Source organism: Rattus norvegicus, chromosome 12 (genome assembly GCF_036323735.1).
Source record: "Rattus norvegicus strain BN/NHsdMcwi chromosome 12, GRCr8, whole genome shotgun sequence".
Taxonomy (NCBI): domain Eukaryota; kingdom Metazoa; phylum Chordata; class Mammalia; order Rodentia; family Muridae; genus Rattus; species Rattus norvegicus.
This window is the reverse complement of record NC_086030.1, coordinates 43,402,673-43,429,914: the sequence shown is the minus strand read 5'-3', so window position 1 is coordinate 43,429,914 and position 27,242 is coordinate 43,402,673. Positions and strand designations below refer to the sequence as shown.

General features: G+C 50.8%; 1 long non-coding RNA gene across 3 annotated transcripts; it reads left to right on the top strand.

Annotated features, from left to right (window-relative positions):
* The first annotated feature begins 6,253 nt into the window (after positions 1-6,253).
* LOC108352455 (uncharacterized) lies at positions 6,254-25,547 on the top strand. 3 transcript variants are annotated; one of them, XR_005492010.2, is made up of 8 exons: positions 6,257-7,348; positions 10,828-17,480; positions 19,452-19,682; positions 19,831-19,939; positions 20,051-20,814; positions 22,519-22,623; positions 22,866-22,967; positions 23,158-25,538. It is a non-coding gene; the product is annotated as an uncharacterized LOC108352455 (long non-coding RNA). The 3 variants fall into 3 exon arrangements; XR_005492005.2 differs by having other exon boundaries at positions 6,254-7,348; positions 9,032-17,480; positions 19,452-20,814; positions 23,158-25,541; XR_005492006.2 differs by lacking the exons at positions 6,257-7,348; positions 10,828-17,480 and adding an exon at positions 17,491-19,293 and having other exon boundaries at positions 19,452-20,814; positions 23,158-25,547.
* Positions 25,548-27,242: the final 1,695 nt, after the last annotated feature.

The window sequence follows — 27,242 nt, the reverse complement described above, 5'->3', positions numbered from 1 at the left end:
TGGATCTTTAAGAAAGCAGGCTGAGCAAGCCACGGGGAGCAAGCCAGTAAGCAGCGCCCCTCCATGGCCTCTGCACTTGCTTGAGTTCCTGTCCTGACTTCCTTTGGTGATGAATAAGGATGTGGAAGTGTGAGCTGAGTAAACCCTTGCCTCCCATGCTTGATTTTCCGTCATAGAGTTGTGTAGCAATCATAGAAATCCCAACGAAGACACCGTCCTTTTTCCCTGCCTCCTCAACACTCTGTGCTGGCTTCTGGGCATGCGGATGAAGTCTCTGTCCCCACGAAGCACGCGTCTGAACATAAATACAGTAAAGTCAGTTCCCAGAGACTAGGGGAGAGCTACCCTGTCAGGCTAACATTCAAGCCACGCCCCCAAGGCTGAGTGGCAGAGATGGGCAGGATGTTTCTTGGAGGAGAAAGCAAGGCACCTGCCTGGAGGAGGTGCACACAGCTGGTGGTCAAGCATGGGAGGGAAAATTGAGAGGGATGGAGGAGTCTCAGTTGAGAACAGCAGCCTAAAAATGGCACAAGAAAAGGCAGGGCATTATGGGAACACACTGAAGGGACAATCAATGTCCAGTCATCTGTCCTAGCTGCCCTGGCCGTCCGTGTCACTGGAAATGATGCTTCAAACCAAAAGGAGAAAATTTGAGTCCTCAGAGTGTATTATGTTAATTTAACTTATAACTTGCTTTTCTGTGCACATGCATGTATGACACATGTACACATTTGTGCACATGCACACACAGACACACACACATACACACACGTGCGCACGAGTGAAGGCATGCACCTATGTGTGCAGCTGCCTGTGGAGGCCTCAAGGTGATGTTGGTGGTGCCTCCTTCAGTTGCCCATGCTGCCCTTAAACTTCCATTCCTCCTCTCTCAGCCTCCCAAGTGGTGGGATTCTCCGCATGTACCCACCCTGGATTTTTGAGACAAACTGATTCAGTTAGAAGGAATGGCTAGCCAACCCCAGGATCCTTGTAACCGCGTCTCCTAGTGCAGCATCACAGGTTCAAGCTACTGTGCCTGGATTTAAAAGGTAAAAAAAGAAGTTTAAAAACTATGTGTATGGGGTTGGGGATTTAGCTCAGTGATAGAGCGCTTGCCTAGCAAGCGCAAGGCCCTGGGTTCAGTCCCCAGCTCTGAAAAAAAGAAAAAGGAAAAAAAAAAAAAAAAACTATGTGTATGCAGCCAGAATACAGCAAATACATAGGCGAATGCCAGCAACAAACCACTGAACTGAGAATGGGACCCCTGTTGAAGGAATCAGAGAAAGGGCTGGAAGAGCTTGAAGGGGCTCGAGACCCCATATGTACAACAATGCCAACCAACCAGAGCTTCCAGGGACTAAGCCACTACCCAAAGACTATACATGGCCTGACCCTGGGCTCCAACCTCATAGGTAGCAATGAATAGCCTAGTAAGAGCACCAGTGGAAGGGGAAGCCCTTGGTCCTGCCGACTGAACCCCCAGTGAACGTGATTGTGGGGGGGAGGGGAACACCCAGAAAGAAGGGGAGGGGGAGGGGGAAACCGGGAAAGGGAATAACATTCAAAATGTAAATAAGAAATACTCAAGTTAATAATAATAACAACAACAACAACAACAACAACAATAATAATAATAATAATAATAATAAAAGATTGATTGCTCTAAGGTTAAAAAAAAAACCAAAAAACTATGTGTATGGGTGCACGTGCCTGCGTGTACGTGGACGGGTGCACACCGCAGAAGCCAGAAGGCAACAGAAGTCTCACCGACCTGGAGCTCACTGACTCGGGCAGGCTGTCAGGCCAGCAAGCCCCAGGGATCTGCCTGTCTCTGACTCCTCAGTGCTGAGCTTGCAGGCTCACAGCAGGCTGGGTTTTTTCCCCACTGGGTACTGGGGTAAGTCAAACGTAGGTGCTCGTGATGCACAGTCAATACTCTACTGACTGAGCCATCCCCTCATCCCTGAGATATTCATAGTGTAAAACAAATTAATTTCAATCTGGACATGGCGAGCTCCGCTGGGACCACCGTTCCTGGAACTGTCGATAGACGTTTAAAATATAATTCTATTTGGGAATAAACCGTGGAATTTGAACTCGGTTTTTAAACATATGGTGGAGCCACCTGAGCCGCACTGTTCATATTGCAGAAAATGTCACCTACTTGTTTCCCCGAATGTCCCTCAGTGACTCAAGCCTTGCATTAAGTAGATTTTTAGTCGGGAGCTGGGCTAAGTGAGGGGGGACTCCCTTGGGCTAAGGGGTGTTCTGAGTTCTAGCTGCATGCCTTTGTTTACTGATTTAAACACTAGAATACAGGTCTGGGATTCAAACCCCGGACTTTGTGACTGTTGGATGAGCGGTCACTACTGCCCTGCACTCTAGCCTGACACGCACACCCTTGTGAGTAGCTGTTGTGCAGGACTGTTCTCAGAACCAAACTGCCACCGTCTTCAGTCCACCGGTGCCTGCTTACAAAAGGGCCCAACAGCTGGACTGGTTGACATTCCCAGATAGAAAGAGTGTGGGAAGGGTCATAGGACCCTCACTGCAGTAACCAGCCATTCATGTCAATGATGGTGTCTAATTCTGCCCTAACTTCATATGGCCTTAGGGTCCAGCATTTGGCTAGAGCCTATCGGCTGTGGAGAACGGAAGAAAGTACGATTCATCTACACAACCAGGGGCAAATCAGCCATGCTGGGTGAATGCCTCCCTCTGGTTCCCTGGAGTGAACCTTGGTCTGTCACTGGGACCTTACAATGGGAGGAGGGACAGTCGCTGGTGCTTTCCAGTGGGTGGCCCATCATCTACCAAGGTGGAGGAGGGAAAGGCCAGTGGTAAAAGGAAAGACAAGGCCTCTGGGGATCTCAGCACGCAGGGCTGTACGACAGTTTCATCAGGAGACTGTCACCCGTGCTGCCTGTTGTGAAGCCCTTGTCATGCTGGAGATTGGGGGAAGGGGTGGGCTGTGACGAGCCACTGAAGGTGACTTCTGGTCACTGGCTAGTCAAGAACTAAGGCTTTCAGCCTTGTCACTCAAAGGACCAGAACCCCAGAGAAGACGAATCACACCTTTTCCTGCTCAGTCCCCAGGGGAGACCCCCCAACCATGACAACACTTAGCTGCCTGAGCTCTCCACCCGCAGGGAAGACTGCCACCCACGGTCAGCCTCCAACTTCATGCGTCTCCAAGAGAGACCCCGCCAACCATACTCAACCCCCAACTGCATGAGCTCCTATGGAAGATACCCCCAACCATGGCCAACTCCAACTCCACGAGCTCCCTGGGGATTAGCACCTCTTCCCACACCCCAACGCAGCCAACCCCAACTGCATGAGCTCCTAGGGGAGATTCTCCCAAACCATGGCCAACTCCAACCGCATGAGCACCCAAGGGAGACCATCCCCTCCCCCCCACTGAACTGCCATGAGCCCTCAGAGAAGACCACTGTCCCTGTAGGTTATAGGATACCATCAAAGAAGGAACAGGGGTAAATATCACCCCGACCCCTTTGCTCGTGAGACTCTAATGAAGGCTACGTTAAGGCAGGAAGACTGCTTGCTCCTCCTCAGGAATAAAGCAGACTGTAGATGGGTCAGCGCCATCCACATTCTTTTGCATCTGGCTTCTTTCACTCAGCAGTGTTGCACTGCGCCAATGGAGCCTCATGCACTGGCTGTTTCTTTTTCTTGCCAAATACCGTTTCCATGATAGGGTGGCACCATGAGTTCAGAATCCATCACCCGCCCACAGGCATTTCGGTGTATCCTCATTCTCTCCTGCCTGCTTCCTGCTTCCTGCTTCCGCTCCAGCATGTAGCACTTCCCTTTCCTGTACTGCAGTCTTTCTCTTCCGCATTTGTTTCCCCTCACACCGGATTCTGGAACTTTCCTCCACGCCTTTCTGCAACTGTGGGCTTCCTTTCCCACCAATGCTCTTCTACACTGCATCAAATCACCTCCGAAGACTTTTGTCCTTTTTCCCTATGTTTTGCGCGCCGAGGTGGGCAGGCCTTAGGGAGTCACAGCCTTTGGATTAAGCCAAGTTTGCTGGCTGAATTCAGCCCTGTGGAGGAATCGCAGACAACCCGCTGTGGGTTAGAATACCGGGGGGACGAGGCTAATCTTTAAATTCTTAGGTAGAATACTGGAGCATGGCTAATCTTTAAATTCGTATCGCCCCTATTTCCTAGCTGTGTGATTTGGGCAGCTGCTTGAACCTCTCTGAGCCCCAGAACGTGAAGGTCTTGCGCCGCGTAAACAGGCCGATACTCGCACAATACCTAACGTAGAGTGCGTGCAGTGCATAGCAGCTGCTCATTAAATGTGGGCCGTTGCTTTTGTTGTTGTTGCTTAGCAACCGGGAAACCTCGGAAATCCTAACCATGCACAGCAGGGACATGTCCCACCTGTGTGTGTTTTCCACCTTCAAAAAACAGGGATGGGTTTCTCTACGGAAATGGCCAACCATTTTCTCCCTTTCATTCCACATCAGCTATAAAATCCGATGACTCACATTCACCGAAATACCAGTTTAGCCTGTCTGGGCAGCTGGAAAACAAACGCTATTCACCGGTGTCTTTACCCTCCGACTCAGGGCTTCATGTAGCGCCTTGTTAGACGAACATCTCCCAGCACAGAGCCCGTGTTAAGTAAGCCAGGTTCAGATCGCAGCCCTACTGCTCAGCTGGGCCACTGAGTGAGTGTCCTTACCTCTCTGAGCCTCATATGGGGCTGGAAGGGATCCCTCTGAGACAAGCCAGATACCCAGGATGTTTGAAGTCTTATTTGGGAGAAAGGGAATTTAACAGTCTCACCAGGCTTGGGGTGATGTATCTTTCATGCCTTTAAGCCCAACCCTTGGGAGGCTGAGGCAAGTGGATCTCTATGAGTTTGAGGCCAGCTATGTTGAAAGACTACATCTCAACAACAACAACAATGACAACACAAAAACAAAGTGAAACCAACCAAACAAAAAACAAACTACTCTCTCAAAAGCCCCCAAACAAAGCAAACACTGTCAACAAAAACTAACCAGAGCAGAAACCAGTCTCTTCCGGTTATATGCAGGTCATGATGTTTATGCTGGTTGGAGTAAGAATTGCCCCTTCAGTGCTTGGTGGGTTCTAGGACTATGGGAAAAAAAAAAACTGTTATGTTTCTGTTGCCTCAGTTTCTGCACCACCCGCCCTCCATGGTCTCAATTTCTGCAAGCTCAGAGTATATTCAGAAAATGTCTGGTTGAGGACAAAGACCTCTGGGCCTTTGACCATGGAGGGCCAGAGAGAAAGTGTTTCCTATGGAGGCTGGCCTGACCCCATTGGGTCACCACTCCTGCTCTGATGAAGCACAGTGGCAGCTGATAGGCCTTCCTGGTTCCTTTGTTCTTGATCTCTCTCTCTCTCTCTCTCTCTCTCTCTCTCTCTCTCTCTCTCTCCTGTGTGTGTGTGTGTGTGTGTGTGTGTACACTGGAGTGTTGAGTTTGTGTGTGTATTTGGCTGTGTTAGCCCATGTGTGCAAGGCAGGAGTTAATACCAAGCATCTCCCTCCACATTCTCCACATTCTCTGCTTTATATAATTCTGAGATAGTTTCTCCTCTCTCTCTCTCTCTCTCTCTCTCTCTCTCTCTCTCTCTCTCTCTCTTTCTCTCTCGTGTGTGTGTGTGTGTGATGTGTTTGTATCATGTATATCTGTGTGTATGTGTCTTTATGTGTGTCTGTACGTATGTACGTGTGTTTGTGTGTGTGTGTGTGTGTGGTGTGTCTACATGGTATATCTGTGTGTATGTGTATTTGTGTGTGTGTGTGTGTGGTGTCTGTGTGTATGTTATGTGGTGTGTCTACATGATGTATATCTGTGTGTATGTGTGCTTTTATGTCTCTGTGTGTATGTGTGTTTGTGTATGTTTCCCTGTATGTATGTGTGTGTATCTTCTGTGTGATGTGTATCTGTGTGTACAGGTGTCTATATATCTCTATGTGTGTATGTGTCTATGTCTCTGTGTGTGTGTGTGTGTGTGTGTGTGTGTGTCTGTATTAATGCCAGTGTCATATTTTGCTTTCAACCTTATTTATTTGAGACAGAGTCTCTCACCAAGCCTGAAGGTCAGCCTTAGGCTGGCATCCAGTGAGCTCTGGATGTCCATCTGTCTGTTTACCTCAGTGCTGGGGTTATAGGTGCACACAGACATGGGTCGGGGGTTCCAAACTCAAATCTTTAAGTTGGTGTGGGCTTTACACATCTCCCAGCCCTGGCCCTTGATTCTCTAGTACCCTGGAGCCAATGTTCCTACTCCACTCAGATCAAATAAAGCTCCCTGGAGTAAGAGCAACAGGGCTGATTTTTCCCCCCGAAGAGACCTCCTCCTGTGAGCAGACCTGTGCCCCAAGGATAGCAGTAGTTGCAGTGGAATTGGATAGTGAGCTTCAATTTGGGGCTGGATGGAGTTAGGAAAGGATCTAGGGAGTCTCCTGTAGGTTGTGGGCACATGATGTCATGGGTTCTCCGTGATGAGAGCCGAATCACCTGCTTTGCCCAAACACTCACTACTAGTCTCTATCTGAACTTCCTATGATGGTAACCTGTTGTCCTGTGTCCAGCAGGTGGCTCTATGGTTCCCATCATGAATGCAAGAATGACGTCACACATGTAGATAAAGTTCTGGGATTGTGGGTCAGAATCTGGGCACCTGGAATGGCTGTGTCTGTGGGGAGGGCAGATCTGTAGCACGCAGCACCAAAGGGTCTCTCTCCTCTCGGGTCATGGAATGGAAGTTTTGTTTCCACCTTTGTCCCCAGCGGGATCTGGAAAATGAAAGGCTATGCCGCCATGCCCCTGGGGGTATAAAGCAGGTGATGTGTGTTGCTGTATAGCATACGGAGAAGCGGTTTGTTGCAAAGTGTGCCCCCAGGAGGTTAAAATTGTAACACAGTTGCTCCTGTCCTTGTCTGGAACAATAATGCCGGCTTTAAGGATGTTCCTAACACAGTACTGGCTTTGTGCTTGTTTGGGTTTCCAGAGGCAATGCCAGTGGCCATATGTGGATGGAACTGCAGGCTCCTTTTCTCAGAGGCTCTTCCAGGTCAGTAGCTGGAGGAACCATGTTGCCTAGGCACTAAGGCCAGATGCCCAGAGAAGGTGCTGACATGAATGAGGCAGAGAGCCTGTTGCTGGGGCTTAGGCTAATTGTACCTGGCAGCTCGTCGGTCCCGCCTTCGGTTCTGCTGGCCCTAGGAAGGCCGATCACGTTTCTGTCCTCTGACTAAGCTGCAATGTGTCTTCTTTGGAGGCCTGACGTGTTTTGCTCCCATGGAATCCCAGTGGCTTACGTTTTTGGCAGCTGGGGTGAGCTCTTAGTGGGGCAAGGGGCGGTAAGATGGGGGTGGTGAGGGGGTGATGGTGGGGTGGGGGGGATGATAGTGGGGTTGTGGGTGGGGGGAGTGTGGAGCTCTAGAGGGAGGAAACTTTCCGAAGCCTGGAAACCATCTCTGAGTTGGAAACAGAGCGAACAAGAATGTTCAGCTGTTCATGGGTCATTCTGACCTCCCCCCCCACCCCCTCAGGCCAGGGCACACATGTGCTTCTGGAGAGACTCATGCCAGCAGGAGTCAGATAGCAAAGTTCTCCGCCTCTCCTCCCCAGCTCCAAACCAAGCTAGGTTCCTCCCCAGCCAACCCACTGGGCCCTCTCTCATGCTATCCCGGCCTTCTCCCCAACACGCAGTCCTAACCGGGCTCTCCAGACACTCGTCCCTGGGAGAACATGCCACTCACCTGCCTAAACACTTCCTCAGTTTACTCTGGCTCTTGGGCTCTTGTCCAAGTTTGTGTCTCTATGGTCAAGGAGGCCCTGTGTGACCTGACCTAGCTCCTCTCTTCCCAGCAACATCACCTCACACTTGAGCATTCCTTTCAGAGAGAGGAGGGTGTGCCTGTGCCTGCGTTAGTGTGTGTGTGTGCGCGTGTGTGTGTGTGTGTGTGTGTTCGCCTGTGTGTGCACATGTGTGAGCACGCACCTGCGTGTATGAGTACTCGTGGATTTCTGCATGGGGAGCTCAGAGGACAACTTGAACTTCCAGTGTCACTTCTCTGGTACCTGCTGGCCTTTCATTTGGAATAGGGTCTCTCACTGGCCAAGAACATCCCTACATTTCCCAGACCAGCTCTGCCTCCCCATCTCCCCGTCAATGGGATAACAAGCGTATGTGGTTCCGCCAAACCCAGATTTTTATGTGAGCTCCGAGACTCTGAACTCAGGCTCTCATGCTTGCAAGGCAAGAGTGCTTCACTGACTAAGACATCACCCTCCCACCCCTGGCTACTCCCCCGCACCTCCTTCAGTCTTCCCTGCCCCTGGATCTCTAAATGTCTCTTGCCTCTCTTCCTGTATCAGGTGGCAGCCCTTTCTCCTCACCCCAAATCATCGCCCTTGTCAGTCTTTGTTGTGAGGACCTGGGCATTGCTTCTGTCTGTGTTCTCTTTGCTTTCAGTGACCTGGGTAGGTGGGACCCATGTTCCTGCTCAGAATCTGGGAGGCCATAGGTATACAGCAGGGGCTACTCATGTTTCTGTACACAGCTCTTCACCCTGTCACTAGTGACCATGCTCTTGGGGTCAGATAGAAGCCAGCAGCTGACACCATCCATCTGGTCTAAGTAACAAGGCAGTGTCTTCCATGTGTCCCTGTGAATCCACTACATATGTTTGTCCATACTGCCCCTGCCCCGGGATGTGATCCGTCACTGTGTGGGCAAACCCTGCCCCCTGCTGGTTTCTTGGTGTTATCAGCCACCAGAGCATGAATGGTGAAGGGGAGGGAGGAGCCTGTAGGGGGTGGGGGGAGGGGTGCGTGCAGTCCTCAGCTGAAGATCAGAGCCCTGACAGGCAGCCCTTAGAGATTGCACCTTCTCCAAGCCCCCCATTACCCACCCGGGATGGGCTCTGTCATGGGTCCTTCAGGTCCCAGAGTGGGAGGAGCCCAGGCGGTACCGGCTTCATGGACCGTTCCATCCCTGCCTCTCCCCCACAGGTACACCTGATCTGGTTTGAGATTGTCTCCTGCTAGCTAAGACACTGACCCATAAAATATAATAAATCTGACCTGCTGACACACAGAGACAGCCTCATGAGTCACTTCACACGTGACTGTGTCAAAAACACCAGAGAGAATTAGTCTAATAGAAGAAATCCTTCTGAGGGTTGAGCCTGTGGTCTCTGGGACACCCACCTGTGGGCAGAGCGTCATGGTGAAGGGAAGACCAGAAGAGAAGAGAGCTGTTTACTTCATGGCATATGGGAGCAGAGAAAGCAGGGCACTCCCAGTCACCCCAGCCCCCATCGCCTGCCAATTTCATCACTAATTGCCTGATAGGCATTGAGGCTCATGTTTGATACGCATTGTCACCCTGTCCTCCATCGGCAGCTCTGGGAGATGGCACTGTCCCCGCCTCCTTAATATAAGCACTGGGCTAAGCACCCGCTGAATATCGCTTCTTTTAGTTTTTGAGGGAGGACCCCCTCTTGAACCCATTTTACAGGCAAGTGAACTGAGGTTCAGCCAGGTTTCCAAGACCTTCCAGGAGTCAGAATTCTGAGCTAGAGCCGAGCCTTTGACTGCTCTGACCTCGCTTATGGGACCTTTGAGGGCACAGGCTAGCCTCGTGATACATCCCAGGCCTGCTCAGCCCACAAGGAGCCTTCTGATCTACTTCCAGGACCTTTCAGACCATAGAAAGGCAGACTAAACATCTCCCAGTGCCCTTGAAAGCAACAGCGTCAATAAATCCATGCACCAGGGATGGAGATCTGTAGTCACTGGATGCTTGGTGGCCTCACGATGCCAAGTCAGAAGCTGAGTTCTTCAGGCAGAGGCACGAGTACCATTCATTATTTAGCACACCAGGTTTGTCATTGGTTGGCTTATTCTCCAGTCCCACCTGCTCTGGCATCATCATGTCTCTGACTGTTTTTTCTAAAGAACCAAGACAGACAGGCTACCTCAGGGGCTTGGGATGAAGGAGAATACCCATTTTGGAGGTAGAAAGGGTGAGGTCAGGAGAAATGCCTTGGAGAGGGGGGCTGAAGTGTGGTTTCTACCTGACTTGAAGCTCAGACTGGAGATCCAGTGTGGATAGACAGCCCCAGACTGGCTAAGATTCTCCTGGGACCTCTTCTGCCACTGGTGACCTCATCTGGGCAGTGGAACTGTGCGCACCTGTAGTTAAGTGTCCTACCTGTAGTGGTAGGTGCCCGCTTGGACCCACTGGTCCTTCCTAACAAACAAGCAGGATTTGTGTTTTGTGCCCAGCCTCTGCAGACCTAGGCTACGGGGTCCTAGCTATTCTGAGTCCTGTCCCCAGTTTCCTAGCTTTGTAGCATACCCCATCCCCATCTTTAGAGCATTCATTACAGGAGATTCGGAGGAACTGTATTCTCGTTACAAAGGAGGCATCTATGGCTGGAGCTGCGGCAGAAGCCTTGTCAAAATGTTGATCAAGAACGCCGGAGCAAGCTGCCAAGCTTCCTTGGTCAAAATTCCCTCTTTGAAAGACAAAGAAAGGGAAGCTAGTAAGACAGAGGTCTGGAAGCCGAGGACGTTAACAGATAAAAGCATGTTCCTGAGCCTTTCCTTCAGAGGCCAACGGTCCTGATAGTTCTGGGTGTTTTCCAGAGCCAGACTCCATTCTTTCCATCTTGTTCTCTCTTCCTGTGTCAAAAGAAAGCGCTGCACCCATTTAAAAGGTTACAAGGCAGAAGCGAGAAAGCCCTGCTCAGTCTCTCATAGTTCACCCTCCTCTCTAAGTGTTCAACATTGTTTCCTTTCAGAAATGGCCGGCCGCCCTGCCCCCATCAGCACTGGGCACTGTTCATGCTCCCTCAGTAGAATGGCAGGACTGTCATGGATCCTGCCTGAACTCCAGGGGATGGGGTAAACCAGGGGTATCCGGGCTGAAATTCTGCACTGGGGACTTGTGGCCTGTTCTTCTTCTGACCCAGAGACGCCTGCTGCAGTGTTGAAATCCCGGACCATGTTGAAGGGTGATTTGTGATTATGGGTGAGGGCTATGAATGGCCAGCACCCTGGGACCTGTGGAGGCGGTGGTCAGAGCTCCAAGCCTCTCTCACATCCACATCCTATGTGTATGGCCTCAGAGCTCCTCAGGAACCAGGACGTCGGGCCCAACAGAATGATGAGCAGGGACAGAAAGACTTACGAAGAAGTGCTCCAATCTTCCCTCCCTGACAAGTCACAGGTTCCCAGTGGTGAACACGGCCGTGCTTTTCCCAACGAAGGTGATTTTCATATAACTTCTTTCTGCTTCCTTAATGTGTTTGTTTGGTTTTCCCCACTGAGCCAAACCATTTTAACTCAAATCTTTTAAAGAATTATTTATTTATTTTATGCGTGTGAGCACACTGTTGCTGTCCTCAGACACGCCAGAGGAGGGCACCGGATCCCATCACAGATGGTTGCGAGCCACCCTGTGGTTGCTGGGAATTGAACTCAGGACCTCTGGAAGAGCAGACAGTGTTCTTAGCCACTGAGCCATCTCTCCAGCCCTTAACTCAATTTTGTTGTCTAAAAGTCTCTCCATGGAAACTGGCTGCGTCCTTCCAGTCCTTGCTTTCTTCTTATCTTCTTCCATGTTCATCAAATCAAATCTCCCTCTTCCTTCTCCGTGATGATGCTCTACTGGATACAGGATCAATGGTCCAGTATGTACTGGTCTTGTACAGACAAATCTACTGGCTATGACTCCAATCCTTGATGCTTTCAACTGGACCCTGTATTTCAATACATCCTCAAAGGGCCCCAAACAAAATCGTGTCCTCAGATGCTTAGAAGCGAGGACCTGAGTTCGATTCCTGGCACCTATCTAAAAAAAAAAGTTGACTGTATTGGGATGTGCCTGCCGTCCTGGGGGAGGAGGCAGAGCTAGGAGGATCCCTAGAGCTCACTGGCTAGCTGGCCCAGCTGTGTCAGTGAACCCCAGGTCTTAGTAAGAGACTGTCTCAAAACAAAGGCAGGCAGGAGTTGGGGAAGGCACCTGATATCAACCTCTAGCCTTTACACATGCATACCCCTGCACAAGTACCCACACACACGTATACACATAAATGCACACACTCGAGAAGCTATAAGACAAGCTACAAAATGGTCTCAATAGGTCCCTCCTGTACTTAGGGATTGACACCCACCTTATCAGATCAAAGTGTCTACCAGCATCCAAGATGAGTGGATAGCTTTGGTATGAGTTTCGTGAAGGGTGTCATGGTTACCTTTGGGTCACTGTGACCTATATTCCTGACAGGGACAAGAAAGGGAGGGGAGGTGTATTTTGGCTCACAGTCTCAGGGGGATTTCCATCCCACACAGTGGCAAAGACAGAGGCTATTTGTGTCATTATGGGACAGAGAGCATAGTGAGCTGGGAACTGAGGACCAGGCTAACATTTAGGCCCCACTTCCCAAAGCTTCCACGGGGTTCCCAGAATGGTGCCACCAGCTGGGGACATGGGGACAACATGTTCAGACATCCGAGGTTGTAGGTCACAGTTCTCACCAGACAGCAAAGTGCCGACACCCATTGTGCTTGAGTTGAACGCTGAGGACCCAGCCTCATGTCTCTCATGCAGGAGATGCCTGGTAAATGTTTCTTTTACTAGGGCTGGTTCTCTGGGAGCCATGAGGATGCCCCAGCAGGCTGGGTCTCTATCCGTCTCTAACACCATTTCAGTCTTTGAGCCCCACATCTTCAGGACAAGTCTCTCTCCCGCCTTCTCTGAAAATCTGCAACAGCCGTACAGGCAGCAGCCTGGAGGGTCCAAGATGTGCCCCCCTCCCAATACCCCTTCTTTTGGCACTCTCTCCAGACAGGTTTTCATTTCAGGGAGGGCTGAGCCTGCTCTCTCCAGGTTTTACAAGCTGATAGAACAGAACTGTCAAATGCTCTTTATGGGAGAAGAAACAGGAAGATGGCTTGTTTTGCAGACAGCGGGTTACTGGGTAATTACATTTTTATAGAGCTGTTGCAGGACGAATCGCGGGACTGCTGTCTCCTTTGATGCTAAAAGATGCCGGCCCATAAAGATCAGAACCGGGGAAGGTGACGGGTCAGGGACACAGCTGCCCTTTAGGGGTCAGCTTCTGCCTGGAACAGCCTCTCCAGGTGCCCCTTTCAAGAAATGCCCTCCTTTCCCTGTGCCTGCGGTTAGAGTCCTGCTCACACCCAGCGCTCTACCCTTCTCCCACTGCAGATGAAATGGGAGACAGGAGGAGGAGTAACAGCAGACCCATGCTCTAGAGAGCATCAGTGAAGTAACACTCATTCAGTGCCCTGTCTCTGCTCAGCCGGCCATTTACTCATTCATTCACACACGCATCTGCTCACCCAGCCATGTGTCCATACACACACACACACATCTGCCCATGCGCTCCTCCATGCACAATCCACTCATGTGTCCATCCACGCACACATCTGCCCAGGCACTCCTCCACCCAGCTATCTGTACATCCGTTCACGCATACATGAGCTCCTCCATGTCCGAGTCTGCCCGAGTTCCTCCACCCACGCATCCACTCCTGCGTTCCTCCACGCAGGCATCTGCCCACGCTGTCCTCCATGCAGGCATCCCCCCATGTGTCCATCCATGCACACATCAGTCCATGCGGTCTTTCACGCACACTTCCGCTCATGAGCTACTCCACGCATGCGTCTGCCCGAGTTCTTCCACCCACACATCCGCCCATGCTGTCTTCCAGGCACACTTCCGCTCATGCGCTCTTCTATGCACATCCGTTCCTGCGTTCTTCCACCCCGCCCCTGCGTTCCTTCACCCCGCCCCTGTATCCTTGCATCCACGCTGTCATTCACGCATTTGCTAATCTTTTCATTTGCTTACCCACGTACTCATTTATTCTTTCAAGCGGTGATTCATTCATTCACCCACTCCTTTGTGATATATTTAAGTTCTCAGTGAGGAGTGAAGACTGGGCGTATTTACCTTCGAGGTCGTTCAGCACATCTGAGGTCAAGACTCTGCCCTGTTTCACCCAACGCAACAATGTTGGACACAACAGAAGCAACTGGAAGCTGAACCGCCCTGGTTGACCTGGGGAACTGAATGTAGCCAGGACCAGCAGAGGAGGGCATGGTGGGAGGTATGTGTGTGGTGAGGGTGTTAGAGAGCTCTGAATGAGCCACGTTATGTAGGCCAAGGGTCGTGGTGATGGAGAGGTATCTGGGGAGAGGACATTCCAGAATTAAGGGAAGGTGCCCCTGCACAGGCCCCATGGAAGAAAGGACCCGAAGCTCTTGGCAGTTTGTGGCTCTGCGCTGGGCCGTCACCAGGCAACCTCTGCCCAACCTCCTCCAGCTTTGCTTCAGGGACCTTCTCTGCAGAGACAAGGCCTCAGGGCATCTCCCCACCTCAGCCAAACTGAGAGCACTGACCTGGAGGTCCAGGTCTTGGGAATCCAGGGCTCATGACTTTCTGTGAGACACAGAGTTTACAACCAGTTTTCCCTGTCGTTACCTGTAGGAGTGGGTCCCACACATGAGGCAGGGACCCACAAGGCAGGCGATGGGTTCGGTCACAGCTTTCCCCATCGTGGCTTCTAAGGAACTGGTGCTCTGAGGTGTCTTGATGGCTGGCAGCAGCCATGACCCCTAGCTCAGGGGGTGATACAGGTTCCTGGAAACAGGTCCAGAATATCTCTGCTTGCGCTCTGTCCCTGACTACCAAGCTTTTCTTAGGCCGTGCCCAGTGTCCGACACGCATTCCCCCAGCCTTCTGAGGGAGCAGATCGTTGCAGTTCTTTGAAGACATACAGATATGTCCTGGGAGGTGGTCACTGGTGCAGGGGTGAAGAGACAATAGGTCAGACCCTCTGCCCTGTGGATGCAAGGGCTGTAGGATCCAGGATTTGCTGCAGCTGAGATGAGGAGTGGATGGGGAGGTGTGGGCTGAAGACTGGCCAGGGCTGGTCCATGCTCTGAAAGGGTTGACAGTTACAGAAGTCCACACGCAGCTGTTGGTCTCATCTCCACGAGAAGCCACTTGCATCTGATTGCATTTCCTGGACACCGAGATAGAGGCGCTAGGAGCTAGAGTGGATTGTTTGAAGTCACACAGTGAGTGTGGCACTGAACCAGGAGGATTCCGTTACCAGCCAGTGGTTGAATGGCACCAACCTTGAGGAGGACCCTTGCATTCCAGAGCTGGGCAGAGAGACCTGTTGAGTTTCCTCAGATCTGTCAGGAAAACACCAGGTTCGCTTGCTGCCCCCGGTGAGAGAAGTCGCCAGCAAGCCGTACTGTGAGTACATGGGCTGTAAACCTGGCTTCTGCCTTCTGTCAGATCCACGGAGGGCAAACGAACGCCTACTCACTCAGTTTCACCAAATGGCTGAGGCTCAGGAGAACTGTCGCAGCGTACAGCCCTGGGATCAGGGGGTTCAGAAATTAGGGGTGAATTCATACCAGTGATCTGAAAAACAACCCTCAGGTTTCTCGTCTCTAATGGACAGAAAAATCAACTGCTAAGAGACTGTGAGGTAGCTCTGCAAGCCTTCCCCTCCCCCCACCCATTGACAAAGAGACCTGTTTCCCTTCCTCCTTCCTTCCCTCCCTTTCCATCCCTCCCTCTTTCTTACTCTCCTCTCTCTTTCTCCATCTCTCTTTCTTCCTTCCTTTCATCCATTCCTGTCTTCTTTATGCTCAGTCTCATGTAGCTCAGGCTAGCCTTGAACTCACTATGTAGTAGAGGATAGCCCTCAACTTCCGATCCTCTTGTCTCTACTTCCCTAGTGCATGGACCCCCACTCCTATTCCCTAGTGCTAGGGCCAGAGACCCACACTCCCATGCCCAGTTTCTGAGGTGCTGGGCATGCAGGTGAACATTTGTAGCCATTGAGCCTTGGCCTCAGTCTGTTTCCTGCTCCTTGACAGTTTTTCCAGTTATTTTACACAAATTCAGCAGTCAGTAACTGAAGGAGGATAAGGACAACACAGTGGCCTTCATGTTGCTGGCGTGTGGCACCGTGCTGACCGTCCTCTGGTTACGCCTCAGTAGTCACACTGCCTCTTCCACTGAAGGTTTGAAACACTCAAGACTTCACCCCCTGCAGAATGGGTCTCAACCTTCAAATTGCAGGGGCATAGAGGTCTCTCCCTGCCAGGGAGACAGCTCAGAACTATGTAGGCAGCATGGCTGCCTTGCCCTAAATACATGACACTCTGACTTTCCGTGGTGGCTCGTGGTTGGAAAACGTTCCATTAAAACATTAGTAAAGTTCACTGTACCACAAATCAGCTCTCCAAAATGAACAATTCATTGGCGTTTGGTAGTTTTGCAATGCCAGGCAAGCGCTCACTGTTGTCTTTATGGTTCTGGAAGATTCCATTCTTCCAGTAAGAAGCTGGCACCCTGAGGTTGCTGCATCCCACATATAATGAATGCAGTAGTGACTTACCTCATCTCTGTGACAAAACAGCTGAGAAAAGCAGCTTAAGGGGGGGAAGGGCTTATTCTGGCTTACAGTCTGAGGGGACACAGTCCATTGTGGGGGAGGGGCTTAGTCTGGCTCACAGTCTGAGGGGATACATTCCATCATGGGAAAGGGCTTATCCTAACTCACAGTCTGATGGGGATACAGCCCATCATGTGGGGGAGGGGCTTATTCTGACTCACAGTCTAAGGGGATACAGTCCACCATGGGGAAAATGGTTTATTCTGGCTCACAGTCTGAGGGGATACAGTCCATCATGTGGGGGAGGGGCTTATTCTGGCTCACAGTCTAAGGGGATATAGTCCATCATGGTGGGGAAGGCAAGGCAGCAGGAGCGTGGGGCGGCTGTTCACATGACACCCACAGTCAGGAAGCAGTGAGAGATGGACGCTGGTGCTCAGCTCACGTTCTCCTTGTTATTTAGTTCAGGATCCCAGCTTGGTGACACTCACAGTGAAGATGAATCTTCTCACCTCAGTTAATTTAGGCGATCCCTCACAGGCATGCCCTGTCTCCTAGGCAATCTTAGATCCTGTCAAGTTGACAGTCCACATTAACCTTCCCACCATGTAATGTGCCTTTTATCTGCCATTTCTTTCTTCTTGTTTACTGTACCTACCACCTCTGGAAAACTCTTGACACAGAGCTCTTATGTCATCAGCTGGAGCAATCCCAACTAACCCCTGATGTCATAATAGATTTTAAAAAAAAACCCAGGACATAGAATGTGGTGACACAGATCTGCAATGCCAGCCCTTGGGAGGCTGAGTCAGAAGGGTTGTGAGCTCAGAGCTCGCCTGCTCTACACAGCAAGACTTTATCTTAGAAAAAACAAAACCCTTCAAAGCTGGACAACACAGACTGGTCCCTTTGTAACCCAAGGAACCAGATTTTAACACAAAGAGACTATGGTGTGTCGGGGGGAACACAAGCAGAGTTGACAGACTTGAGATCCGGGTGGTGGTGAGGTGAGGGGAGTGGGGATGGAGAGACGGGATGCAGGTTGGGACTGGGGTGCTGTAGGTTTCCGAGTGAACGTTCTTGTTTCATTCCCGCTGCTGTGATGAAAATCCTACCCAAAAGCAACTTGGGGAGTCAGGTTTATCAGGTTTACAGTTCCGGGTAGACTCCAGTATTTTGGGGGAGTCAAGGTAGGAACTTAAGGGAGCCATATCCAGAAATAAGAGCAGGGTGAGAACGTCCCCACTTGAGTGTCTGTACTCACTCTAAGCTAACTTTCTTCACTCTTATTCCCCCACCAACGATCTGCCACAGGGGGCTGGGTCTTCCTATGCCAATTAACAGTTAAAACAACCCTGTGGGTCTGCGTTCCACCAGCTGCTGGGGTGCTGGGAGCCGTCATTGGAGAAGCAAACTGAACCATGGGGAGTGCTTGACTTCGTCTCCCCGTACCACCATCACTGTCAGGATGGGAAGACACAGTCTTAAGATGTGGGAGGCCGAAGTTGGGGTTCCCTGACTCTCAGGCAACCCTTGCAACACTGGGTGTCACACAGACTACTTGGGGATGAAGGATCAGGGGTCCATGGGCCCGAGACAAGGCCGGGATCGTTGGAGGCTGTGGACAATGACAAACCCAGGGCCTGGGAAATGGGGAACTCCAGCTTAGTTCATCAACAAAGGTAGTGCAGTTGTCTGGAAGGGTAGAGGGGCCTTCTACGGGAGACTTAGGCTGCAGCTCTGTAGGCAAAGGCCTTCTCCATGTTCACCACAGTGGTTTTGATGGGAGAGACAGTCCATGTTTATCCATACCGTTTATTAACTGTTCATTGTGGAAAATGGATGTGTACCAACTCCTCAGGGTGGACCAGAGATTAAATAGCTTTTGCAGGGAGGACTGTCTGGGAAGGGGAGCTTATTGGCTAAGCCCTCAGGGCCTTTAGAGACCTCATTAGCATGGAGAACATTGTTTGGCACTGTGTGACCAACGTGGGGAGTTCGATCACGTGTTCCAGGCCAGGAATCTGGCAGGGAGCAGGGGCTGCCTACCATCTCAGGTGGATACCCGGCTGCAGGGGAATCAGACCCTCTCTACCTTACTAAGTTTCCCGGCAAGGTCCACTGTCCCACACAACCCCTCTTTAGACGTGCCCACAGGCCAAGCTGACCTAGACAGATTCTCACTTAGATTTCTCCCAAGTGATTGTATGTTGTGTCCAGTAGACATTAGTGAACGCTAGCCAGAACACTGCATTTCGTCGAGTTGGGAGAGCTCATAGGCTGCGTATATCGTTAAATCATTAAAGGACTAGATGGGGAATAATGTGTGTCATGTCAAGGGCGGCAGTGAGCCTTTTCCTGTACAACCTAGCAGCACACACTGGACAGTAAAGGAATCTGAGCTAAGAGAGTATTGTACACTCTTTGAGTTTCCTGAGGCAGCCAAAGGGAAGGGGCTTTGCAAGGTGCCTTTGAAGCGATGTAGCACTCTGTTCCCTATCGTTAGCCACTCGGGCCAAATACTCTTAGTTAGGAAAACAACTCAAATGAAGCAGGAGACACGACATATGAGCTCTTATTTAATTTACCCTGTTGATTTTGGGACTGAGTCTCCCTCTAAGCTCAGGGTGCCTAGAACTGTGTAGACCAGGCCGTCCTCAAACTTACAATCCTCCTGCCTCTGCCCGAGAGGGCGGGGATTGCAGATGTAAGCCAGCACAGCCGTAGGTGACTTCAGCCTGCACAAGGATGGCATTGGTTCTTCCGCATGCGTCACCACACTCACGGACGACTTCCTGTGTTGCACGTGTGACCCACTCAGTGCGTGACATCCTCAACGCCCCGTTAGCTGGCCAGCTGCTTCCACTGCATAGTCTGGTTTACCCTCCCCATCTGAAAAGCCCTTTGAGAGCCATCTTTTCTCCTTCCTGCCACTCACTTGGCCAAGCTGGTGCTCACTGACCGCCCTTGTGTTTTAGCTTTGAAGACCCATTACCGTGAAGTAGGATGTTCTCCGTGACACAGATGGATGTGAGCACCGTGCCGGCCAGCCCGAAGGATGGAGGTTGTGGATAATGCCAAAACTTCTGCTTCGGACACTGGAAAAATCGGAGATGCGGCAGCGTGGGGAAATTGAAAGCAGGGGGTGATGGGAGCCTGAAAGTGGATCCCAGCCTTGGCATGGAGTTTCCTCTCCTGTCTTGGCTGAGGTGACTTCTCCCAGTGTCCCTTGGCAAACAGTGCCCTCTGACTTCATCCGTGGACCGGAGCCTCTCCAGTGACCAAAAAAGGGGAGGGGATTAGGTGTAAATGCATTCTCTTTGCTTTGGGCTGAGCACCTTCCGGGGCCTTTCTTAGGTTGGAGCACAGTTCTGAACATCTTGTCGAAAGCCCGGGAACCCTGGAAGCAGGGAGGAACTAAGTTAAGATGCAGTATACTTGAGGACCTCTGATTAGAGCACACCAGGTACTCAAATCTCCCAATGTCTTCTACTGAAAATCACACACACGCACCAACATTAATCTACACAGATGTGTCTAGGAAAGGTTTATTTTTATTTATTTATTTACTTTTCAGAAAAGCTGAGCCCAAAAGGACCCTTTAACTCTTGCATGAAAGAGAAAGAAAGATTTTTTTTCCCCCTAACGTATTTCTTTGAAAAATACTATTTAGTTCAATTCTTGGCATCTGGTGAATTACAATGCTGCTGGTTAAAACCAGGACCTATACAGTTGAAATACATGCCTCCCAGTGAGACGAACTAGCTTTCTGCTGCTTGGAGACTTACCATGACATCTTGACCAAGTCTTGCTGATAATAAACTGAGCCTGAATCAGTGACGTCTCTCCATTCAATACCAGCTTGCCCTGCAGGCAGAGGACAGAGGAGCTCTCGGAGACTGAGGTAGCAGCTGCAGATTCTACACTGTGGATGGATAGACTGAGAGAAACAGCCATCATCCTTCAAGATGGGGCTCCAAGTAAGAAAGGCACTAAGCTCGAAGCAAAGACAAACACACTTACAGCTAATCCCCTTCCTCTTCTGGCCACTGGAAAGGCCCTGGTCCATGGATGAAGTCAGAAGAACTTGGTTGCCAAGAAATACTTGGGGAAGTCACCTCTGCCAAGACAGGAGGGGAAACTCTCCTCCAAGAAACTACTTTTTGCTTTTGAGTCAGGGTCTTACAAGGTAGCCCAGGCTGTTCTCAACCTCACCATCCTGTGGCTTCAACTCTCGAGTGCTGGGATTATGGCTAAGAACCACCATGTCTGGCTGAGGCTGATATTTACTGCAAGCTGAAGCGGAGGGTTGATCATAGGGATAGAGAAGAGCACAGAGGGGTGAGCATGAGGGAGGGAGAAGAGGGGGGAGGGAGAAGGAGAAGAGGGGGAGGGAGGAGGGAGAGAGAGGGGGAGGGAGAAGAGGGGGAGGGAGGAGGGAGGGGAGGGAGAAGAGGGGGAGTGAGAGGGAGAAGAGGGGGGAGGGAGAAGAGGGGAAGGGAGGGGGAGGGAGGAGAGGGGGGAAGGAGAAGAGGGGAAGGGAGAGGGAGGGGGAAAGGGGGAGGGAAAAGGGGAGGGAGGAGGGAGTGGAGGGGAAGGGAGGGAAAGAGGAGGGAGGAAGAAAAGGGGGGTTGCTGTTGGGTTCAGGGGCAGGATGGGAGGAAGGACTCCTGTTAACAGTGGTGAGAACAGCTGCTCTCAGCCTGTGTGTCATGACCCCTTTGGGGCTCAAATGCCCCTATCAAGGGGTGGCACATCAGCTATCCTGCATATCCGGTGTTTACATTACATTACAGTAGCAAGATTAGTTATGAAGTAGGAATGGAGTAATTATATGGTTGGGGGTCACCACAGCGTGAACTGTATGAAAGGGCTGCAGCATTGGGAAGGTTAGAACCGCTGAATTAGGTGGGTACAGTGCGATTTGAATGTGTCCAATACAAATTAATGCCCCAAATGAGGCCCTACCTATTTTGGGAATGCAGCAATCGTGTGTTTTTAGACACACACATTAGAATGTCACATGGACCCCAGACATATGTAGAATGGCTGTGTTTATTAGTTTTTTTTTTTAACTTTAGTTTTGTTTTATGTGTATGGGTGTCTCGTCTGCACATACTTTTGCACACCACATGTACCTCTGTTGTACACAGAAACCAGAAGAACATGTCAGAACCCCTGGAACTGGAGTTACAGACAATTGTGAGCTACCCTGTGGGTGCTGGGAATTGAACTTGGGTCCTCTGGAAGAGCAGCCAGTGCCACCTCTCCAGGTCCTAAGAAACTTTGCATTAAATATGGCAAAGGCCCCTGAGTTTTATCACACAGGGTTGCTCATGGGTCAACATTTCTCACTTGTCCTTAGCCAGAAGGACAAGAAGCGACGGAGAAATAATTCCCTCTTGGGCCAAAGCTTTAGAGACTTGCAAGATGCTCATCTGAGGTCAGGCTGGGGGCCCAGGCCACAGTGGCTATTGCAGTGGAAGCCCAGAGGCCACTTGGAGGCAGTTCCTCTTCCTTGGGAACCTTGACTCTTGAATCTTTCATCTGGGTCAAGTCTATTGGTGACATGCGATGAGAGCCTCAGCTAAGAAAACCCTTTCACAGGGCCATCTTAGCGTCTGACCAGGCATCTGGCTCCTACAGCAAAGTCAGGCTGACCCAGGCAACTTACTACCCACAGGGTCACTGTGGGACTTGGAGGAAAAGCAGTGGGGGTTTAAATCAGGACACCAGCTGCTGGGGCAGGAGAAACTGCTCAGCCGTTAAGAGGACCTCCAGAGGACCACAGTTGGGTTCCCACCACCCATATGGTACTCACATCCCCTGGTCACTCAGGGTATCCAGCACCTGGCTTCCGTAACACCTGCTGTCATGGCCACACGTGCAAGCATGCATGTACACAAACGTGCGCGTGCGCGCGCGCACAAACACACACACACACACACACAGCACTACTGTGCTGTTGCAGAGGTGGGAAGAGACATGAGCAAGTGGAGGGAGGCGAAGGGAGGCTAAGTGAGATCTCACGATTGTATGCATTAGGCTCTCTGTGTCTGTCACGTGTCAATGTGGATTCTTCTGCCAGCCGGGGTTTTGCAGTGGACAAGAGAGACAACACCCTTTTGTCAAGGGACTCCTGGGCCAGAGGTAAGGTGAACAGGTGGTGTCGGAGTGCTTCTGTGTGTGTGTGTGTGTGTGTGTGTGTGTGTGTGTGTGTGTGTGTGAAAATGGCTCCCACAGGCTCATATATCTGAATGCTAGTCATTAAGAATGGCACTGTTTGAGAGGGGTTGGGGGTGTGGCCTGACTGGAGGAAGTGTGTCACTGGGGGGTGGGCCTTGAGGTTTCAAAAGCCCAAGCTGAGCCCAGTGTCTCTTTCTTCCCGGTAGCTGCGGATCTGGATGAGGAACTCTCCGCTCCTTCTCCAGTACCGTGTCTGCTCGCATGCTGCCCTGCTCCCTGCCATGATAACTCACTAAACCTCTGAAACTGTAAGCCCCAGTCGGATGCTTTTATTTTAAGAGTTGAAAACAAATCTCCTTTTATAAGAATTACCTTGGTCATGGTGTCTCCTCACAGCAATAGAGCACTGACTAAGTCTCTGCCTCTTTTTGTCTCCCTCCCTCCCTTCCTCCCTCTCCGCCTGCCTCCTGCTCTCTCTGTTGTGTGTGGTGGATGAAGAGCCAACACAAGGAAAAGACACAGAGCTGAGACCTAATGACCCAGCTGTGCAAAGCATGGAAGCATTGACTTACTCGAGGGCAGAGATGAGTCCCAAACGGACAGAGACAAGAGACAAACGGATGAGGTGTAGGTGGCTGGAGGGGAAGATGGAGGAGTGGGCATGGCCTTGGTGCTTTTCTGTCTGGAGACCCCCAAGGCCTTCCTTGCTTCTCTCCACTGCCTAAGTGGTGGGTGAGCCCCTGGTCCTACTGAGAGAGCCCTTCTCAAAAGACCTGGAACTTTCCACTCAACCCACTTTTAGGAAAGAAAATGGGACAGTTGTAGTCCATTCCACTGGTTGAATGCCCAAGTCAAGTAAGTAACTAGAAGCATTATTTAAGCAAATAAACAACAATATTTGTATTCAGCTATCACCCCTTCAGTCTCTCATGAGAGGAAGCACCCAAGGGACTGCTCTGGACAGTGAGTTTACCAGTCAGCATGGTCACAGGGCAGGGCTTGGGACATCTGCATGGGAACAAAGCCTTTACCTATTGATTGATTGATTGATTGATATATATAGATTGATTGATTGATATAGAATCTCACTATGTAGCCCTGACTAACCTAGAACCCACCATGGAGACCAGGCTGGTCTTGAACTCTCAGAGATCTGCCTACCTCCCAAGTTCTGGGATTAATATGTGATATGTACACCACCAAGCCCAATTACATTTTTTTAAATAGAAAACATTTCTATGCTTGTTTGTCTTTTTAAAAATGAAAACAAAAGATGGTGGGCTGCTCCTGAGGGGAGATACCTGAGACTGTTGTCTGGCCTCGGCACAAATTTATGCACACACATGTGCATGCAAAAGGTGTACCTCAGCACACACACACACATGCACACACACACACATACACACACATACACACATACACACACATACACATACACACATACATACACACATACACACATACATACACACACATACACACATACACACACATACACATACACACATACATACACACATACACACATACATACACACACATACACACATACACACACATACACATACACACATACACATACATACACACACATACACACAATCATACACACACATGCATACACATACACACATACACACATATACACACATATACACACATACACATACACATACATACACACATACACACACACAACAACAGAAATACAAGCAACCAGAAGACTCTTCTTGTCTCATAGTGGAGGCAGTCAGAAGCCCCTTATGCAGAAGCCTCAACGTGTTTGTTTTTTGCACAGACCTACACACAGAAGGGGATAGATTGGGCGTGTTCTTCCATGTTCTTTCTCTAACAGGAGAGCCACCCTTTGCCTCTCCAGGAGTGGCCTGTGGTGCCCAGCATGGCGGGGCAGACCTTTGGCTTGTGTTCATGTCTCTCTAGTCAACGTCTGGGGTCACAGGAAGATGTAAGTCACTGGACTTAGGGCACACCCTAAACCCAGCGACATGCCCTAGAGTCTTCGTGACCATTTTAATGACCTTATCTTCAAATAAGATGACGTCTCCAGGTACCAGGCCTGGAATTCAAACCTCTGGGGAGGCACATGTCAACGCTCAGCTGTGCCTGATGTGGGGATTGGTGTGGCTATTTGATAGACTCTGGAAAGGCTGCGGAAACAGAGTAAACAGCCAGCCAGCCTGGGAGCCTGGTGTAAGCAGGGAAGAGACACTGACATTGCTGAGATTCAAGTTCCCAACTCCCTGTGCGGGTTGCACACGCTCACGCTCATGCTTGTCCGCCATGCCTACCTCGGCTCTGGAGTGACGCAGGGCGGGTGCCACGGATTGGACCCTGGGACCCATCCTCGCTCCCCCTCCGCCCTTTCCTGGTCCCCCTAGGCCATGCTGCGGTGAGGTCCAGGCCTCCATTTATGAGTTGTGACCGCTGTGGTTAATTCTCTTAATCTAGACTTGCTTGTCCATAAAACACAGGCCTTGGGTATTGGGTTTCCGTGATCAAAGGGCTGCGTGTGGGGGCGCTGCCCAGGAGGGCTTGACCAGGCTCATAAACACAGTGCGGGACACACACACACACACACACACACACACACACACACACACACACACACAACGGCCCCAGTATGGGGGTCATGGGTGGCCGGGTGATTCCGTGTGAATATCACTGAGGCTTCCATGTTGCCCGGGGGATTTACGGCCTGGTATTGCTCTGCCCTGCTTAATGTGTTGACCTTTGCACCCCGGTAATTCGGGGGACGGAGCCAGTGGGGCCGGAAGCTAATTCCAGGGATTAATGCAGAAGGCACCTCAGCATTGGTAAGTGTCAGGGGCCTTTAAGCTCTGGCCAGATGGCCTGGGCTGTCCCCTTTAAGGGGGCTGAGGGTGGGTGGGTCTTTCCAGCAGGGTGTGTGTGTGTGTGTGTGTGTGTGTGTGTGTATCTAAAATACGCGTGGCTAACGGTTTCCCATCTGATTCAGGCCCCCGTGTGCCTAATTACAGCTGTCCCTCTGTAGCCACAGAACCTCATGGAAATCCATGGGCTCTCAAATCTGCTGTAGAAAACAGCAGGGTGTTGTACAGAACCTGTACACGTATTCCACTGAATAATCTCCAGGCGGCTTTTATCCATGCACCACTACCGCCACTGCCGCCACCACCACCACCACCACCACCACCACCACCACCACCACCACCACCACCACCACCATTCAGTGCTCTGAGACCTATCTGGCAAAACCAATTTAATCACATTTATTTGCTTACTTACAAATTTATTCTCTCCCCTTTTCCCTCTCCCTGTGAGTGGGGGTGTCGAGGTGTGGGGGTGTGGAGAGGGAGAGTGCAATGGGCTGTGAGTGGAGGTCAGAGGACAATGTACAGGAATCCACTTTCTCCCTGGACTTTGCAGGTTATGGGGATCGAACTCAGAGCGCCAGCCTTGGCAGCAAAGCACCGACTAAGCCATGTTGCCAGCCCTAGTAACAGTTGAAAAGGAGGAAGGAATTGTGTTGACTTTTGATCATGGAAGCTTTGTTTCGTTGTTCCTGAGTGGTTCCCTGTGTGGTGGCCAGTGAGCTGAGTATGAAGGGCCAGGGCAGGAGGGTGGGGCGAGGGGGAGGACGGGGGTGGGGGCGGGGGCGAAGGCAAGGGGGGTGAGAGGGCAGGGGAGACGGGGGGGGGGCGAGGGGCAGGATGCATCTTTGTAGGCCACATCTCTCCCAACCATGCTCTCTAACTCCGCACCATATCCTGGGTTTTTACCGGAGGTGATGCCATGAGCTTACAACTCCCTCAGAGATTCATTGGTGATGTCAAAGGCCTCAGGATCCAATCCCTGAGAAGCCCACCCCAATATGGGCGGGGACTCACGGAAGCCAAGGTCCATTGAGCTCCGTGCACAAGGTGCAGACCTGTCCGTGAGGACAGCCTCCTCTCCACAACATTAAACAAACAGCAAAACCCCAAAACTGTTTCAAGTAACTTGAAGAGAGAGGCCTTGTGAATTGGGGAACCTTTGTGTGTCTTGTAAAACTCCCCAGTCCCAAGTTCCCCAGTCCCAAGTCTTATTGACCCACAACGGCTCTCAACCTGTGCCTTGTGACCCTCTTGAGGGTCGCATGTCAAATATCCTGCATATCACATGTTTACAAGTCATAGCATAACAAAATTACAGTTACGAAGGAGAAAAAAAATTTTATGGTTGGGGGGAGTCACCATGACATGAACTGTATTAAAGGGTCACAGTGTTAGGAAGGTTGAGGGCCACCGTTCTAGAAGAATAGGGTTTTCTTGTTGTTTATTTTGTTTTTCCAATTTGGAGAAAATAGCTATACATCATTTAAGTCCTAACTCCAGTTTGTCTGTCTGAGCCAGTACCGGGAGCCTCTGGAAATGATGACCAGACACTGGTGTTTTGAGGGTACTGCCACCACCTGTACACCTGAGCAAGGGTCCCTTAAAGACAGTTCACCGGGGATCCCCTCACCTCAGTATGAATCCATCCATACCAGAAGTTTGTTCTCTCTCTCACACCCCTCTCTCTGGAATCGTGGATTGTGGTGCCCT